General features: G+C 43.4%; 1 protein-coding gene across 4 annotated transcripts in view; it reads left to right on the top strand.

Annotated features, from left to right (window-relative positions):
• The window catches only part of tet3 (tet methylcytosine dioxygenase 3), a 54,301-nt gene that overhangs the window by 8,091 nt on the left and 28,882 nt on the right, over positions 1-17,328 (top strand). Inside the window, exons 1-2 of one of the 4 annotated variants that reach the window (XM_061766603.1) lie at positions 5,923-6,712; positions 7,303-7,362. The exons of 1 other annotated variant lie outside the window; for it this stretch is intronic. The gene's annotated coding sequence lies outside the window, so the exon portion shown is untranslated. Of the gene's footprint in view, positions 1-1,916; positions 2,295-5,922; positions 6,713-7,302; positions 7,363-17,328 lie in introns of those variants that run through there. 2 more of the 4 variants (XM_061766606.1, XM_061766605.1) reach the window with 2 other exon arrangements.

Raw genomic sequence — 17,328 nt, forward strand, 5'->3', positions numbered from 1 at the left:
CACCTCTAGGTCACATCCTACCTGTGGGGCATAGCCACTAATCACATTACACATAACACCCTCAATTTCAAATTTCAGCCTCATCACTCGATCTGATACTCTTTTCACCTCCAAGACATTCTTAGCCAACTCTTCTTTTAAAATAACCCCGACTCCATTTCTCTTCCCATCTACACCATGGTAAAATAATTTAAACCCTGCCCCTAAACTTCTAGCCTTACTGCCTTTCCACCTGGTCTCCTGGACACACAATATATCAACCTTTCTCCTAATCATCATGTCAACCAACTCCCGGGATTTTCCTGTCATAGTCCCAACATTCAAAGTCCCCACATTCAGTTCTAGGCTCTGTGTTTTCCTCTTCTCTTTCTGCCGAAGAACCCGCTTTCCACCTCTTCTTCTTCTTCTTCTTTGACTTCTCTATGAACCAGAAACTATCCTGATAGCCAGCAAACAAAACACAAATGCAGGCTATCATCATTTTTTTCCGCATCCCCCCTCTCTTTTTGCTCTGCATTGCAGTGGAACAAATTACACCTATCCTTTTTGACAATGGTATGCTATGGTAATGGTATGGGCCAGTGTTCCTACGTAATCCTCTGGTAGGAAGTATCTTGCTACTATGAAGATGGACAAATAAATCACAGTTACGGTGCAACAGTATCTTTGTTTTTTCGCTTTAAAGTTTCCATACTAGGCAGGTCCCTTCTGTCAATCTGATTCACTCTTCAGTGAGTGTGATTGCTCCAATCAATGTAAATGATCAGGCAAATCACCCTTGTAATCATTTAAAAAGCAGATCCAAAAGGTTCAGCTTCCATAAGTGATAAGAACAATATGTTTTCAAGATGTATGTTATGCTGTAATAGTTATAGCCACATATTCTCAGTCAATTTTATTTACAGCTTTTTTTTTTTTTTTTTTTTTAACTTGGTGCTTGTGAATAGACTGTGTGTTTCTGCGTGCATGGTTGAGGAGCTGTGCAGGCAACCGCACCAGAGAATTCCTGTATTTGCCTCTGCTTTGTCCTTTGACCTCCTAGGCTTCAACTGAGAGTGGGGGTTAACCTTAGGCTATTTTGTGTTTGTGTGTGTGGGTGTGTGAAGAAAGAGTGCACATTTACAAGTGTGCAGTGTGTGCGCGCACGCGGCTAAATGTGTTTGTATGTGCACCGCGGTCTGAAAAGGCGGGGGGTTGGGTTCGCGAGTCAAGAAGGAGGAAGATGCAACGAACGGTCAGAAGTTGGGGAGAAACAGGAATAACTCGACTATGCTACTAAACCTTTGATTTAGGAATGGATGCTGACTGCCCCTCGAATTATATAACAAATGAGTAAATGCATTCATTATTTAGGGGTTGCTGTTTTTTTTTTCATGAGAACATTGGCGAATTGGAAGAATTCATTTGGAATGATATTCAACATAAGTGGCAGCATGGTGTATTAGTGGTTATCATGACTGTCTCACAGTCAAGAGGTTCTGGGTTCGAATTTGTCTCAGTGTCCTACGATTAGCTGGCGCCCATTCTAGGTGCACCCTGCCTCTCGCCCCAAAATGAACTGGGATTGGCTGCAGCTCACCTGCGACCCCAATGAGGACAGGCGCTGTAGAAAATGGATGGGAAAAGGTAGCGCATGCAGCTGGTGAACCATACTTCATCTGCAGATCAGTATAATCCTTTTCAAAGTTTTGTGAAACGGCTACATTCACACAGGAAGTGACTAGAAGAAAATGTTCTCTCTTCATAAAACGCATTTAAATAACGCCAAAATTGACATGAGATAAGGAGAGTGTTTTCGCTGGAAGGACATAATGCTGAAATCCTAAGAAGCAACTAGGATGGGTGTGTTTTTCGCAAATTAGACTGTTCAAACCTGTTGTGTCCTGTCTGTTTGCAGGTTCACAAGGTGTCTGTTAACACTCACAAGAAAACAGGAATTTCCTGTAGAATGAGCAACACTCACCAGCCCTGCACCCATTTATTGTACTGCTTGGCCTCATTAGCTTTATGGATGATTATGGATGAGCTGGCGCCTATCCCAGCTGACTTTGGGAGAGAGGTGGGGTACACCCTGGACTGGTCGCCAGCCAATCACAGGGTCAATTTGACTAACGACCATTTGCACTCGCAGTCACAGCGAAGGACAATTTTGTCTGCATTGAGCCTAAGAAGCACTTTTTAAGAACGTGGAAGGAAGCTGGACTACCTGGAGAAAACCCACGCAACATGAAAACTCCTCACAGGAAAGCCAGAGCCCGGATTCAAACCCCCGACCTCGGAAGTGTGGGGCAGATGTGAGATCACTATTCCACCGCCTGTTGTAGTGTTTGTGATCAGTTTGTTCAATTCTTATTTCATGCTGCAATTCAGTAAATACATTATACACCATCTTGTGTGATGAAAAACACTAGCGTGCGTCCATTGAATTTGTTTAACCGGAATCAAACATCCATCCATTTTCTGTACCGCTTCTCCTCACTCGGGTCGTGGGCGCGCTGGAGCCTATCCCAGCTAACTCTGGGCGAGAGGCGGGGCACTCCCTGAACTGGTCGCCAGGCAATCGCACAGCATCAAACAGTAGTTATGAAATTAATCACTCGTGTATATAGTGATTAGATGCTGTTAATATAAGGACATAGAGGCAGGAGCACTTGTTAGTGTCGACTAACACTCGAAATTTAAAAGAAAGGACATGTGGTTTGTTTAGCCGCAAACAGGAAATAAGGGTTGTGATCAGCGCTGTTCAGACCCGTCCTGTCTTGTTTTGCTCTTTGGGTGTTTCACGCAACCCCCTCAAGGCGTTCCTGCAATATGGCGCTCGTTTGTTAACTAAAGTTTGTTCTTCATACTTTTTCATTCAGATGATTCATGTCAGGGGAATCTGTAGTTCTAAAAATGTAGCAATTTGTCATTACTTGCTAGGCCCTGCACCATACCCAGGCTTATGCAATGTGAGGTCAGTCAGTCGCTGAAAGGTAATCAGGCATTTTGAAAGAGCTCTCCAAATTGCAGCCATTGTCTTTCCAGAGGTTCTCTTGTTGTTGGGTAGTAGAAGTTTACTGCCTCCACATTTCTGAACCCCTGACCTCTGGAAGAACTCTCGCTCGTTTCAGTTAACCGTTTTTTACTCTTTGATTTGACTCTTTCAGCATACGCAGTCTATCCACTGATAGCTTTCCTTCAGATTCTGCTCCGTGCGTTTACTGTTAATTAGTAAACTCAACCTTGCTAAAGTAAGATTTTACTCGCACACAAAATTGCATTCTAATCATCATTTTTAGATACTTGACAAGACCAGGATAGTCACAAGCATATATTTTTTAAAATTAACAAGGTCGGCCATGTCACAAACGTGTTGGTGTTGTTCTTGCTCTAATGACAATGATCTATCAATAACACTCCCCCACAATCCCGCCATCTCTGCATTCTGACCTCCGTGTGGATGCAGTAAGCAAGTACTTATTGCCTGGCAACCACCTCTTCTACTTCAGCCAACATTTACATTAAACATGCTAAACTGTGGCGCAGGTTAACACTATCCAGCAGGATGCACTAGTCATTGAAATTATTGAACTGGCGAGCTTTTTTTAAAGCAGCAGTGTCCATATTTTTTTCAACAAAGGCTGCATACAGTAAAACTGTAGGAAATGGGGACCATTTTGATATTCTTTTCCCTTTTTTTTTTTTTTTTTTAATTATTTTTATTAAACACGCTAGAGCCAGTGTAGGCCAAGATATACTAAGCAGTTAAACACATTTTGGTCAAAGAAGCAAACAACAGCTTTTTGTTATAGGTGATAAATAAAAAAAGATTACGATTTTTCTCGTAAACTTCTTTTAAGTGTGCCCCTCATCCATTCCAGTGAGGTTTGAATTCCTTCTGCATTTAGTTTCACATTTAGAATAAACTGTGGGCCACTAGAAAAGAGCTGCATCCAAAGGCCAGACCGGACACCACTGTGGTATAGGCTTATAATTTATTCTGTGTATTCTGGTCAGGCAAGTGGAGTTTTCAAAAAAAAAAAAGTACTTTAATGTACTTCATATCTAGTATGTCGGTGAAATCTGCATTAGAGATTGAAACAGTGCCTGCGTGGGTTTTCTCCGGGTACTCCGGTTTTCCTCCCACATCCCAAAAAAATGCATGGTAGGTCAAATGAGGACTCTAAATTGCCCGTAGGCGTGAATGTGAGTGCTAATTGTTGTTTGTCGATTTTTGGCTGGCGACCAGTTCAGGGTGTACCCCGGCCTCTCGCCCAGAGTCAGCTGGGATAGGCTAGCACGCCCGTGACCCGAGTGATGACAAGCAGTACACAAAATGGATGGATGATAAATGAGTTAACTGTTAATTTACCTGCAAGGGCTGACTCTTTAACAGTGGCTCCCCGCAGAGTTGCCCAAAACATTTAAAAGCAATTATAATGGGTTTGGTATTTAAACAGTCCTCTTAATCATGCTGTCCGCATTTTGACATCATCACACCAAGTGATCAATACTACCTCGCCATTGCGAGTTTTCAAACAAGATGTTCTCAGAGGGAAATGGCCGCTGAGGTTAGCGTGTCACAGTGACATCAACAGTTTGCAACAGATACAGTTTACAGAGAGAGTGACTGGAAGAGTCACAGAAAGGCATAGACGTGGACGTCCTTTGACATTTGTGTTGTGTTTTTTGCCATTCAGCTCCTTGTTTGAGAACAGCAAGTGATGTGAAAAGAAACACTGAACGCATACATTCAAAAGTTTAGAGATGGTCAAATTAAGTTGTCCTGTAAAGGTTATAGTGCATTCAGGTTCAATTTCACCCAACATCCCTAACTTGTTGTGCGTAATGTACCGTATGAACTCATTTTGAATAATTGACAATTGATAATAGACAATTTCTTCATATCCGCATTTCTCACACTGCTTTAATGTTTGACTAGTTTTAATCTGAACTGCACATGTTAAGAAATAAAAAAAGTTTACTTCCACAATTATTATTTCGATGGGAAGTTGGACTGTAATAATACGACTACTAAGACGACCAGGTCCACCTGCAAGTGTCTATCCTGCCGAAGCGGCGCTCTCGGGCCGCTCTCCCCGACTGCGCTTAGCACAAACATGCCTCTGCTCTCGCGTAAATACACACAGAATCGCACACGTGACCCGTGTGACGTCAGCAGAGGGGATTTCCCGTAGCATATGAGCGCGAGCGTCAGGCAGCCACTACAAATGCGGTGTCACCGTGGGACTGCCTAGCCTCGCCTCGCCGCAGTTCACATCCCTCTCTTTCTTGGTGGTCTCCTCCGTCTACCTCTCACTCGCTGTCTGTTTCACCTCCTTCCGATGTGTCGTCGCCAGTTGGATTCAGACTTCATCTTGCCGGGCGGCGACATCCCGTTAAGCATGTAAATGCTGCGCAATGTTACCAAACAGACAATTCTGCAGCTCTTTTAATCTCCATTCCCATTTGAACAAAGCGGTTGAGTTCCAATATCTACTTCTACCTGGTGACAGATTTGAACAAAACATTGTCTCATTGTGGTGATGTCTTTGGCGATCATGTGCGCTTACTCAAATTCGGTTTGTAAAAGGTACACGCTAGGTTCTTTTTTGCAGGTCATCAAGTGAGATTATGTATGTACACCTGGTGATATATAATCTTGGCACCATTGTAATCTGTCTACTTATCTTTTCTTTACTCATCTTCGCTTGCTTTGAGTCAGCATGGAGGACTTTGCTGAGTAATGGCGCTTTTTGAAAGGCTGTTTGCATTGGTGTATACATGTGTGTTTGTGTTTGTGTGTGTGTGCACTGTGTAGTCCAGTCCAGTCCAGTTATTGCAGGCAGCCCTAACACAGATGGTGCTTGATACCACATACCAGAGGCATTGTTTAGGGAAGGTGAGCTTGAAGAGATAATTGACAGGAGACATAGAGATTACCCATTTCCCCCCCCGCACATTCACACACGCACACACCTTCCCGTCCACCTTTACTCCATATTTTATACGTCAGCCTCTCTTTTACGGTGCTGAATAACGCACACTCAATGACCTTTTCCTTTTTTTGTTTTAACCTCCTTTTTACTATCGTTCATTCCTCCTTGTGGCTGCACTCCTTCAATTTCACCCTAGCAGCAAAGCCCAGCCTGGCTTCTGATTGGTGGACAGGCTGCTTTTGTGTGCTGTGTCTAACGTGACATCTTGTGTATGTGTGTTTACATACGTATATGTACATTTGTTCAGCAATGTGTATGTTTGAAGTGAGAAAGAGGGGGAGGCGGCCGTTGAGACGGCGTTCAAATTCTGTGTGCAGAAAAGGGGAAAAGAGACAGCGTGTGTGCGTTTGTGTATGTGCAGAGTAGACTTAATGGTGTACTAGCACAAGGGATTGAGAGCAAGGGAGGGGGTAGAGTGAGAGAGCAAGGGGCAGAGAGAGAGAGAGAGAGCGTGTGTACGAGGGCTCCGGCAAAACCAGATTAAAAACACAAGATGGCTTCCTGAATGAGCTGCTGGAACACAGTGCGAGAAGAGAGGGAGGGAGAGAGAGAGAGAGAGAGGGAGAGAGAAAAAAAAACTGAAAGAAGAACGTGTAAGAGAGAGAAAGAGAAGAAAGGTCTAGAGGGATAGAGGTGAAGACGAGGGGGAGCTGGAGTCTTGGCTCCCGTCTGATGGGGATTCTGCAAACGGACGAAGGAATACAAAGCAAGGCAGCTGTGAGACTTGGAGGGTAAATATTCATCACTATAGATCCACTGTTTGAGGATTGATAGGTGGGTGGCAGAAAAGGAAGGGCGGTGGGGGGAGCGGTCGGCGGGACCGGGGAGCATCTCGGGACAAAACACATCAATGTGTTGCTGTGTAGACAAGGGGAGCAGCCTGTGGCAAATGACACGATGCTTTTGTTTTAACTGTAACCAGCCCCACTGCGAGGGCTGCTCAATCTGGTTCAGCCTAATTCAGTAACACGTCGTGCAGTTGGTCGAATGCATGAAATGAGATGCCTGCGCCAGAGATATTCCATAATTGTGTATTTCAAATGAGCGACATGTCATTCTCTGTTCAAGCAGAAAGAGGAAATAGCGACTTGTCAGAGCCCAAATCAGGGATAATACATTTGTGTGCTGTTTGATGACAGGAATAACAATGAGTTAGGTTGACAGATTTGGATTTTTTTAATAGATAAAGCCACTCCGCTTAATGGCAGGTGGTTTTGAAATGGCCCCTGTCGCATTATTCTATTGATTGTTATTCTCTCTCCCCTCCCATTCCTCTGTCCTTCCACCCTTTTCCTCCCCCGTGTGTTAAATGGCTTGAAAGGTGCGATATTTGGAAGACAGCAGTCCAGGCTGTTTGGGGCACCCTCAAGTGGCAACTGAGGTAAGAAAGGACATCGAGTTTTGTTGCCCCGCTTGTGTGTCACCGACATGTCAGCTGCTGGTTCGTTAGCTCATTAAAGCACCACGGAGGTGTAAATGTGCTCATTTGTGCACAGCCACGACAGTGGGATCATTTATCTGTTTGCATGTGTGTTCTCACCGTTTGTTTTGTTGTATTTATGTATTGCGAATAGAAACCTAGAACCGTACACAATTACTGTCCAGTTCGCTGTTATGTCAAAGTCCCTGACTAAAACAGGGTCGCAATATGTTGGCCCAAAGGTGTAGAACACACCTGTTGGTATCTGTGTTTCCATATCTGATTTCCATTTCTTCCAAGTGGCCTTATAGGAAGTTGAGTTCCATCTCCAAGCCGCTGTGAGCCTTAGTGATGTGTAGCATCGTCCTCAGTTTAAAGCGTCCCACGCTGCCCGCTGATTGGCGCCAGCGCCAGGCATGTGTAGATACAAGAGGCCGAGGAGAGAAGGAGGGAAGAGGAGGAGGAAGCCTACATTCTGACTCAGGAGCCGGGAGGGGGCGCGGCATCCTTCCGAGCGTAGGTTCCGGAGTCAAATGAGGTAAAGGGAGTAAAAGTTAGTGGGTCACGCATGCGCACTGCTGTGTCTGTAAAGCTTACCAAATTGCAGCGTGTCACTGCTGAGATCCGCGCCCGGGACTCAACAACACGTGTTTTTGGCGGGTATGAGGTTCAAGCCGCGAGTGTTTCCGACGGATGATTGTTAAGGACATAGCAAACAAGTTGTCGGAGAAAAACGTTCTTGGAAAAAGAGACTGCCATCATGTGGACAATAATGCACACAACTCTAAATCCTACCAAAAATATGTCTTATTTCTCGTCATAACGTACTGTATCTGATTACACTCAAAATAATAATAATATCACCTAAAGAGTAAGTTATTTTTAGACAATTTTCACTTGTTTCAAGCTCATTTTTACTTTACATACTGTAAGTCCTTTCCCGGCCAATGCAGCTTGGCTGTTTAGGCATGTTCTCCCCGTGCCTGCGTGGGTTTTCTCCGGGCACTCCGGTTTCCTCCCACATCTCAAACACATGCGTGGTAGGTTGATTGAAGACTCTAAATTGCCCATAGGTGTGAATGTGAGTGTGAATGGTTGTTTGTTTCTATGTGCCCTGCGATTGGCTGGCGACCAGTTCGGGGTGAACCCCGCCTCCTGCCCGATGATAGCTGGGATAGGCTCCAGCACGCCCGCGACCCTAGTGAGGAGAAGCGGCTCAGAAAATGGATGGATGCATACTGTAAGTCCCCCAAGAATTGTCAGTGGACTTTTTTTTTCTGATTGCAAATTTCTCTTCCCTATTTCAAGTGAAATTTTGCTTGAAACAAGTGAGAATTGTCGAAAAACAAGTTACTTTTTAGGCGAAATTTTAAGTGTCATCAGATTAGTTTGGACTACAAATAAGACCATATTCTTGGTCAGCTTTTGAGTTTTTGCAGTATGTACATCATTGTCTGTGTTGAACTGCAGTGCATAATACTAACAGCGGTCTAAAATGTATGTGTATATGAATAATATAAGTAATATATGAATACCACCTCTATATGATACATTGCACTTCTGCAGAACAATCTGGTCAGCATTGTTTGTGTTTTCTTACTTGAATAAATTGGTGTACTTTGCCTTCATTGCCTTCCTGAGCTCCTGTTGTTGATGGTTACGGTTGCTATGCTCGTCAGTGGTTCACTTTAGTTCATCTAGTGAAGCTCTTTGTCACCTGCTGTCTGCTTACCATAAGGCAAACGCTACTTCAAATAAGACTACTCGCATAACTGGTTATGCATTGAGGCACGGTGGATGCCTGGTCAGTACATCTGCCTCACAGTTCTGAGGACCGGAGTTCAAATCCCGGCCTCGCCTGTGTGGAGTTTGCATGTTCTCCCCGTGCCTGTGTGGGTTTTCTCCGGGTACTCCGGTTTCCTCCCACATCCCAAAAACATGCGTGGTAGGTTGATTGAAGACTCTGAATTTGAGTGCGAATGCTTGTTTGTGTCTATGTGCCCTGCCGGTTCAGGGTGTACCCTGCCCGAAGATGGCTGGGATAGGCTCTAGCAGCCCGTGACCCTTGTGAGGAGAAGCGGTGAAGAAAATGGATGGATGGGCTACGCATTGACAAGTCAGGACCGTCTTAGTCTTAGTAAATCCTTGAGCATTTTCTTCCTTTGCTGCTGTTAAGGTAGCAAGTTTAATGAAGCGGTTACTAGGACAACAACAGCTTACAAGACGCTGAGTTTGCATTTTCCCGCACAGGATTTCCTTTTGGTGTGAAAGATTTTTAAAATGGAGTGTTTTTAGTGTGTGTGGGAGAGAGAGAGAGAGAGAGAGAGAGAGAGAGAGCGAGAGAGAGAGAGCAGATGGAGCGTGTCCTAATCACATATTTAGCTTTGCATGGAATCCCCAGATCGGTACACAAAGGGTTAATACCGACCTAGTTTCCAGGGCAACATTGAGTGTATGACGACATCACTGCTTTAATTTTAGGTCAGGTACAGCGGCCATTGGTGGTCACGTACACGCTTCTGTATATGTGTGTGTGTGTAGTTGTGTAGGAAGTGGTTTGGTGTGTCGTACAGACTCAGGAAGTGGAAGGTTTGACAACACAAGTCTGTCATTCAGTATTGCTTTTATTACTTTTTCAGGAAAGAATGGCTCTTTGACTACTTGCACAGACGTTTTGGGACTGCTGGCCATTATTTTATCTACAGGAAATGCAAGAAATATGGAATGGTATTTGTCTTCACTCTTCTGGGAGGACTTACTATACAAATTAGGACGGTATCTGTGTGGGAATTCATTCATTCATGATTTCAACATTTGTGAAAAACTCACTCATGTTGAGAGAGAAGGCCCGCTCACAATTGCTGTGGTTATTCATCCCAAAGGTTTTTGATGCGTTAAGGTCAAGTTCTTCCACACTAAACTAGTTCAACCAGTTTAGTTTTTCAGTTATGCTGGGACAAGTTAACAATAAATAGATTATTATTATTATTATAATTATTAATTAACTCATTAATTATTATATTATTATACTATAGATTTGTTGTTGTTTTAAAAATATTTTGTTATGGCTTAATAAACTGTTATGTCATTACATAGAGTGCATACTTGCCATATAGTGGGCTCCCATTTTGCTGTATTGCTTTGCCTTGCACTGTTAGAAATTGTGAAAGCTAATGGTTACCCTGGGATAAGCGGTGAGACAGAATAATAGCAATCAATTGAGGACAGCGCTTGAACAATAGAAACATTGTGAGGAACACTGTTCTAAGTTGTTGTTTATAATGTCATGAGTAACTTGTTCATAAATACTTCATAAGGGTATTTTTAAAGGAGTTCTTTAAAAAAGAAAAGAAAAGTATTCAGGGATAACTCAAAGGTCTATAACTGCCCGATTGATTGTTAAAGAAGTGAAGGCTAGACTCAGGACAGAAGTGAGTATTTGTGAGCAACAGTATGGTTACATGCTTAGAGTACCACAGATGCATTATTTACCTTGAGGATGATGATGGAAAAGTACAGAGAAGATCAAAAGGAGCTACATAGTGTCTTTGTAGATCGAGAGAAAGCGTATGACAAGAGTACCTAGAGAGGAACTGTGGTACTGCATGCGGAAGTCTGGAGTGGCAGAGAAGTATGTTAGAATAATACAGGACATGTACGAGGGCAGCAGAGCAGTGATGAGGTGTGCTATAGGTGTGACAGACGAATTTAAGGTGGAGGTGGGACTGCATCAGGGATCAGCCCTGAGCCCCTTCCTGTTTGCAGTGGTGATGGATAGGCTAACAGATGAGGTTAGACCGTAATCCCCGTGGACCATGAGGTTTGTAGATGACATTGTGATCTGCAGTGAAAGCAGGGAGCAGGTAGAGGAACAGTTAGAAAGGTGGAGGCATACACTGGAAAGCATAGGAATGAAGATTAGACGAAGTAAGAAAGAATATATGTGCATGGATGAGAGGGGTGGTGGGGGAAGAGTGAGGCTACAGGGAGAAGAGCTAGCAAGGGTGGAGGACTTTAAATACTTGGGGTCAACCGTCCAGAGCAATGGTGAGTGTGGTCAGGAAGTGAAGAAACGGGTCCAAGCAGGTTGGAACGGGTGGAGGAAGGTGTCAGGTGTGTTCTGTGACAGAAGAGTCTCTGCTAGGATGAAGGGCAAAGTTTATAAAACAATGGTGAGTCCAGCCATGATATACGGATTAGAGACAGTGGCACTGAATTGACAACAGGAAGCAGAGCTGGAGGTGGCGGAAATGAAGATGTTGAGGTTCGCTCTCGGAGTGACCAGGTTGGATAAAATTAGAAATGAGCTCATCAGAGGGACAGCCAAGGTTCGACGTTTTGGAGACAAAGTTAGAAAGAGCAGACTTCGATGGTTTGGACACGTCCAGAGGAGAAATAGTGAGTATATTGGTAGGAGGAGGATGAGGATGGAGCTGCCAGGCAAGAGAGCTCAGAGAGGAAGACCAAAGAGAAGGTTGATGGATGTCGTGAGGGAAGACATGAGGGCAGTTGGTGTTCAAGAGGAGGATGCAGGAGATAGGCTTACATGGAAAAGGATGATGCACTGTGGCGACCCCTAAAGGGACAAGCCGAAAGGAAAAGATGTGATGACAACAACACACAACAAAACATTATTAGTCCAAATGCAAGTTTATTTGCTGTCACATTTTTAAAAAGCTGACCTTGTTTCAAGAATTTAGATTCTCAAAACAGTGATGATAAGATTCTTGAAAACATCCGTTAGACACTGTACGTTGGAATTTCACACGATGGAAAATAAATTGTCACCAAGATTTATGTTTTACGTTAACAAATAAAACAAAGTTTCAAAAGTTTTCCAAGCCTTTGCATGTCGTATATATATTAGGCTCAGTTAACATGCGTCTCGTGCCCCAACGTTACCTTGGTTACAATACGTTAGTGTTTAAGTGATGTCGTGTTGGGCTTGTTGGTTCCCTGCTGTCTGTGTTTGATGGAAGGGAAAAGAATTTGTCAGCTGCATGATGCCGCAGTTAATAAAAAATGTATGGAAAGAAAAGTGGGTGGAGAGCTCAGCTGTTGCTCTGACTCTTTAACTCTCACATGACCGCCGCCAGCGCTGCCGCTTCCACCGGGTGCGCGTTTCATACTTGAATCCTGCACTCCGAGCTTTTATGTCACACAGCTCCGCAGCTGTTCGACTTTCCATCACATACACACATGCGCACGCACACACAAACGCCTATTAGAACATGCACCAAATGATTGATTGGTGTAGCAACAGAAGCAGGCTGACGATATGACATTCAAATACAGGACATTATAAACGGATTACAAATATCGGCCTTCACTCCATTTCTAAAAAGTGTTTAGCTACATTAGTCCATCTGGAAAATTTGAATTGCCCCCAACTGTAAATCTGCATTACTTGCATTTCATGCCGTGATCATACATCGTGTTACCATGGCAGAGCAGTGGCCCTTTAAAAGCGGCTCCTTCTGACTAGCCATATGAAGAGCTAATCTTAGCTCAAGTCCTGAGTGAGACAAGGATGGCAAGCAGCCACTATGCAGTAGTGAATAGGTTTGTCTCTGTTGTTCCCTTTAAAGTCGGAGCTGTTCCTAATTTATGACCCTATCTGTCTAATTCAGCTGAGAAGATACATTTCCATACTGTAAAAAAAACTACTAGAGTTAAACTACCCATGTTCTTAATGTCTACAACATTCTCCTTACTTTGTACACATTAGCTGGGCGGTAGTACACGGTGTTCTGTTACAGTTTAGCACCCTTTATAATTTTCTTGCTGTCCAGGTCCTTTAATTGTTGCCAGGCGTTGTTGTGTCTAACCAATGTGGTGCAGTGATTAAATTCTTAACATTGTAAGAACAAGCACAAAGAGACTTCCTTTAAAAAAAAACAAAAAAAACAAGAGAGCCCTCCATGCTGTTCATGCTGCCTTCGAGGCCCCCGCCCGCCACCACCTTTTCCATTTTATTTCTGCCTCCCTCCCAAACCACGCCTCCTTTCTCTTTGTGTGGATTTCTGGGAGGGGAGGGGGCCTTCCCCAGCTGGGCTTCTCGTGCTGACTTGCACGTGCCGAATGTCGGGAGGTACTGTATGACTCAGTCTGGACACCTAACACAAAATGCACTGATCCAGAATCATCCCACAAAAAAACTACAACAGAAAATTATAATTAATTAATGAAAGTGTCTGAAGAATAAAATGTAGTTTATTCAATGGCATACTACTTATTCACAAACAAAGCATATACAGTACATACATCTGTACTGAAGCTCTGACGTAGAGTTAAGCCCTTGTCATACCCTGCTTAAATTGGGAATGTGTTTTCATTTATTTTTGGGTCATTGGAATTTATTTTAACGCTACCTTTACCTTTAAGTATAAATTAGCATCCTTTAGATGATGGACATCAACAACTAACCAAAAGAGCATACCAGGAAACCTAAATGTTTTACATTGTGCATACATGATGAGCATATTGGCACAAAATTTGATATCATCACTGTCAGGTGAAAACCTCCTATGCCCAAATTTGTATTTTTTCACAAGTCTATACTATTGGTCAGTTTCCACTTTACAAATTAATGAGCAATCTAAAGTGTTGGAAATAGCCTACTCTTTAGGATGATCCAATGTCAGTGGTTCAACAAACATGCCGTTTTAAAAAAAAAAAAATATTTTCTTTGGGGGGGGGGGGTTTCCTGAAAAGTGATGATTTCAGGGATGAGAGGGTTTCCGCCTGATGCCAGCAATAGATGTTGCTAAACCATGCTACATCATCTGGGCCCTTTTTCCTGTTAATTATTACAGCTGTGGTCAGAAGATCACTTATAGTACATTCGTCATCCATTTTCCGAACCGCTCATCCTCATGAGGGTCACAGGTGTGCTGGAGCCTACACTGTACTGGTCGCCAGCCAATCAATCACAGTGCACATAGAAACAAACAACTATTCGCACTCACATTCACATCATCAGGCAATTTATACATATGCCGGCACGGTGGACGACTGGTTATCACATCTGCCTCACAGTTCTGGGGACCGGGGTTCAAAATCCCAGCCCTGCCTGTGTGGAGTTTGCATGTTCTCCCCGTGCCTGCGTGGGGTTTCTCCAAGGGTTTGGAGGAAGACGGGTGAAGAACAGAACCCAAGCTGCTTGAGCTCCAGTGTGAAATATCCACAGTCAGTCATGATTTGGGGTGCAATGTCCAGTGCAGGTGTTAGTAAACTCTGGTTTCTTAAATCCAAGGTCACCGCAAGAGTCTGCCAGAATCTTTTAGAAGACTTCATGATTCCTTCTGCTGAGGGTCTGTATGGAGATGGAGATTTCATCTTCTGGGACCAAAACCTGGTTTGATACCCATGCCATCACAGTGCTTGACTTGCCAGCCAACTCGCCAGATCTAAACCCCATTGAGAGTGGGTATTATCAAGAGGAAAATTAAGGGGCACCAGACCAAAAAACAAAGAAGAACTGACAGCAAGCATCAAGGAAATCTTGGCTTCCATAACTCCCAGGCAATGCCACAGGCTGATTTCCCAATGCCACGGCGCATCGAGGCACTGTTAAAGGGATTCCCAACAAGAGTTAAAGCTGTTATAGCCGCAAAGGGTACACCAAGAGTTGAGCGAATACTTTTGGCAATATAATGTGGCAATAAATTTAAATTGTGTTGACATTATTGAACATGTTGAAAAAAAATTCATGTATTTTAATTTCCTGTGGCGGCTTACCTATGCTCACATGCGGTCGGTTTTATGATGCATTCACACCAGACGCAAATTGGACCATTCACGCGACGTGATTACACATAGTCATTGCAGTTCGCATGAATAGGTGTGAATCCATGCCAGGCAACACATATGACGTGTATGACACGATACGGCACGTCGTGACAGCTAATCGGCGTAGAAAATGGTGAGCAAAAGGCCAGCCTCGGGGACAGTGCGCTTTGCCTGCGGCTGTGAGATTCAGTAAGAGTATATTTCCTCTGTCCTCCCTGAGCGTGCTTTAAGCCGTTTCATGACACACCCCAGTTCACGTTTACTGTAAAACTAAACAGGTAACAAAAAGAATGATGCACATTGTATAATTAAATACAAGACACACATCGTTTTAGAGATAGAAAACCCTATTCACGGGCTAGCTAAATTAGCATCACAGGAGAGATTTACCTTCAAATAACAAATATTCACACAAACGGCGTACGAACACATTCGGACAGTTAATATAACAATACTCTCAGGCATACGTTCTTGCGAATCGGTGAAAAACGAGTTTATTAAAGTTCTATGGTGACTTCTACTCGTTTGTAGCTTAAACGCGCAGCTCCATGCATGCATGGTTACACTTTGTGGCAGGGCTAAATTTTAGCGTAACCCTCAGAAAATTTGCCTGTGCTGTTTCCCAGAATGCATTGCTACAGTTAAAATTACTGTATCACGTTTTGACTGTGTTAAAATGCATTTTTAAATTGTTAGTTTGTACTGACAATTTGTACTGTTTAATAGAGGTTTTTAGTCATTTATAGTTAATTTGGTGCCGGCCTTAATCTTATGTTTACTGCTGCTTTTGGTGGCAATCTGGCACTCTAACTCAGAATGGCTCGGGTGATGTAGCCTATGAATACCACTTTTTAGCCTAGAATGCTAACAAATGCTAGCTGGTCCACACGCGTGCGCTGCGTAATCTGCAATGACATTGTTATTCCATATAGGATCGATAAGAGAATCGTTTGACAATTCAGTAAACAATTCCACAGAATCGTTAACTTTGGAACTGGTTCTCGGTTTATGATTCCCATCCCTATTGACGAAGGGGCCCGGCGGAGCCCCCATGGGCAAACCTTCCAGCTTTTTGGACTGGTTTTACAGTTGGACGAGACAAATATTGAGCTAATTTTCCACATTATGACCATTCATTTTTTTTTATACCCTTTGTCCTTCTTCGCGTCATAAGTAACTGTACTCTATCTCAGCGGAACTGACATGGGCGTATACAGTCTAGACAAACAAACAATTAATTTAGAGTTTTCTAGTTATCTAAGAAGGATTTTTTTGGAGATATAGGAGTAAACCCACACAAGCACAGAGAGAATGTACAAACTCCACACAGAGATCCAACAGAAATTCAAACCTAGATCTTTTGACTGATGTGGCTGTAATTTTGCTTGGAGGATTGTAAGGGATAGTTTTGACACTGATTAAGAGTCCGTCTCAAATAAATTCACAGTTGTACACTCATTGCTTGTTTTTAAAAATCATTGACGATGTAAAGTTTGTTGTATAGACATTCAACAACGGGCAAAAATAAATCAGTAAAAGCTTCAAATTAATATGACATTCGTACCAATGATAAGTGTAAACGTCTCAGCACAACTGTACAACTGTGTGCAGCCGTGCTGCCTCTGGTCCCACCCTCCAATAAACTCACTGACCTCAGTGAACAATCTAATACTGTATGCATACTAGCATGCGTGTGTGCAGTCATGTGCATGCAAAACAAGAAAGGGGTGGGGTGGGGTGGGGGGAGAATCACTAACTGGCCCTGCATATAGTTTTGTATTTGCAGCAGCATTTGCTTTTGTGCGTATCTGTGCCTCTCTAATGAGAAACAGGTGCTGGAAGACAAGAGCGAAGGTAAAGAAACGGGGCAAAAAGCAAAAGCAGAGTGAGGGGGTGGGGAGAGAGTCAGATCAGATGACCTTGATGCCATTAGACTTCAGGGCAATGAGGCTTGTTTTGTGGGGGAGGGGGGGGGGGGGGGGGGTTGTGCATGCAGGTCAATGGAATCCGAAGTAGAGGAAAGAGGATTCAGCTGACGCTATATGATTCAACCTGATTTTGACGCTCATGTGAGGTTTTATTGGCTGCTAGGGAAAGGATAACAGCCATTTAACCTAGCATGGTCCAAATATTAGT

Source organism: Phyllopteryx taeniolatus, chromosome 3, assembly GCF_024500385.1.
Source record: "Phyllopteryx taeniolatus isolate TA_2022b chromosome 3, UOR_Ptae_1.2, whole genome shotgun sequence".
NCBI classification, from domain to species: domain Eukaryota; kingdom Metazoa; phylum Chordata; class Actinopteri; order Syngnathiformes; family Syngnathidae; genus Phyllopteryx; species Phyllopteryx taeniolatus.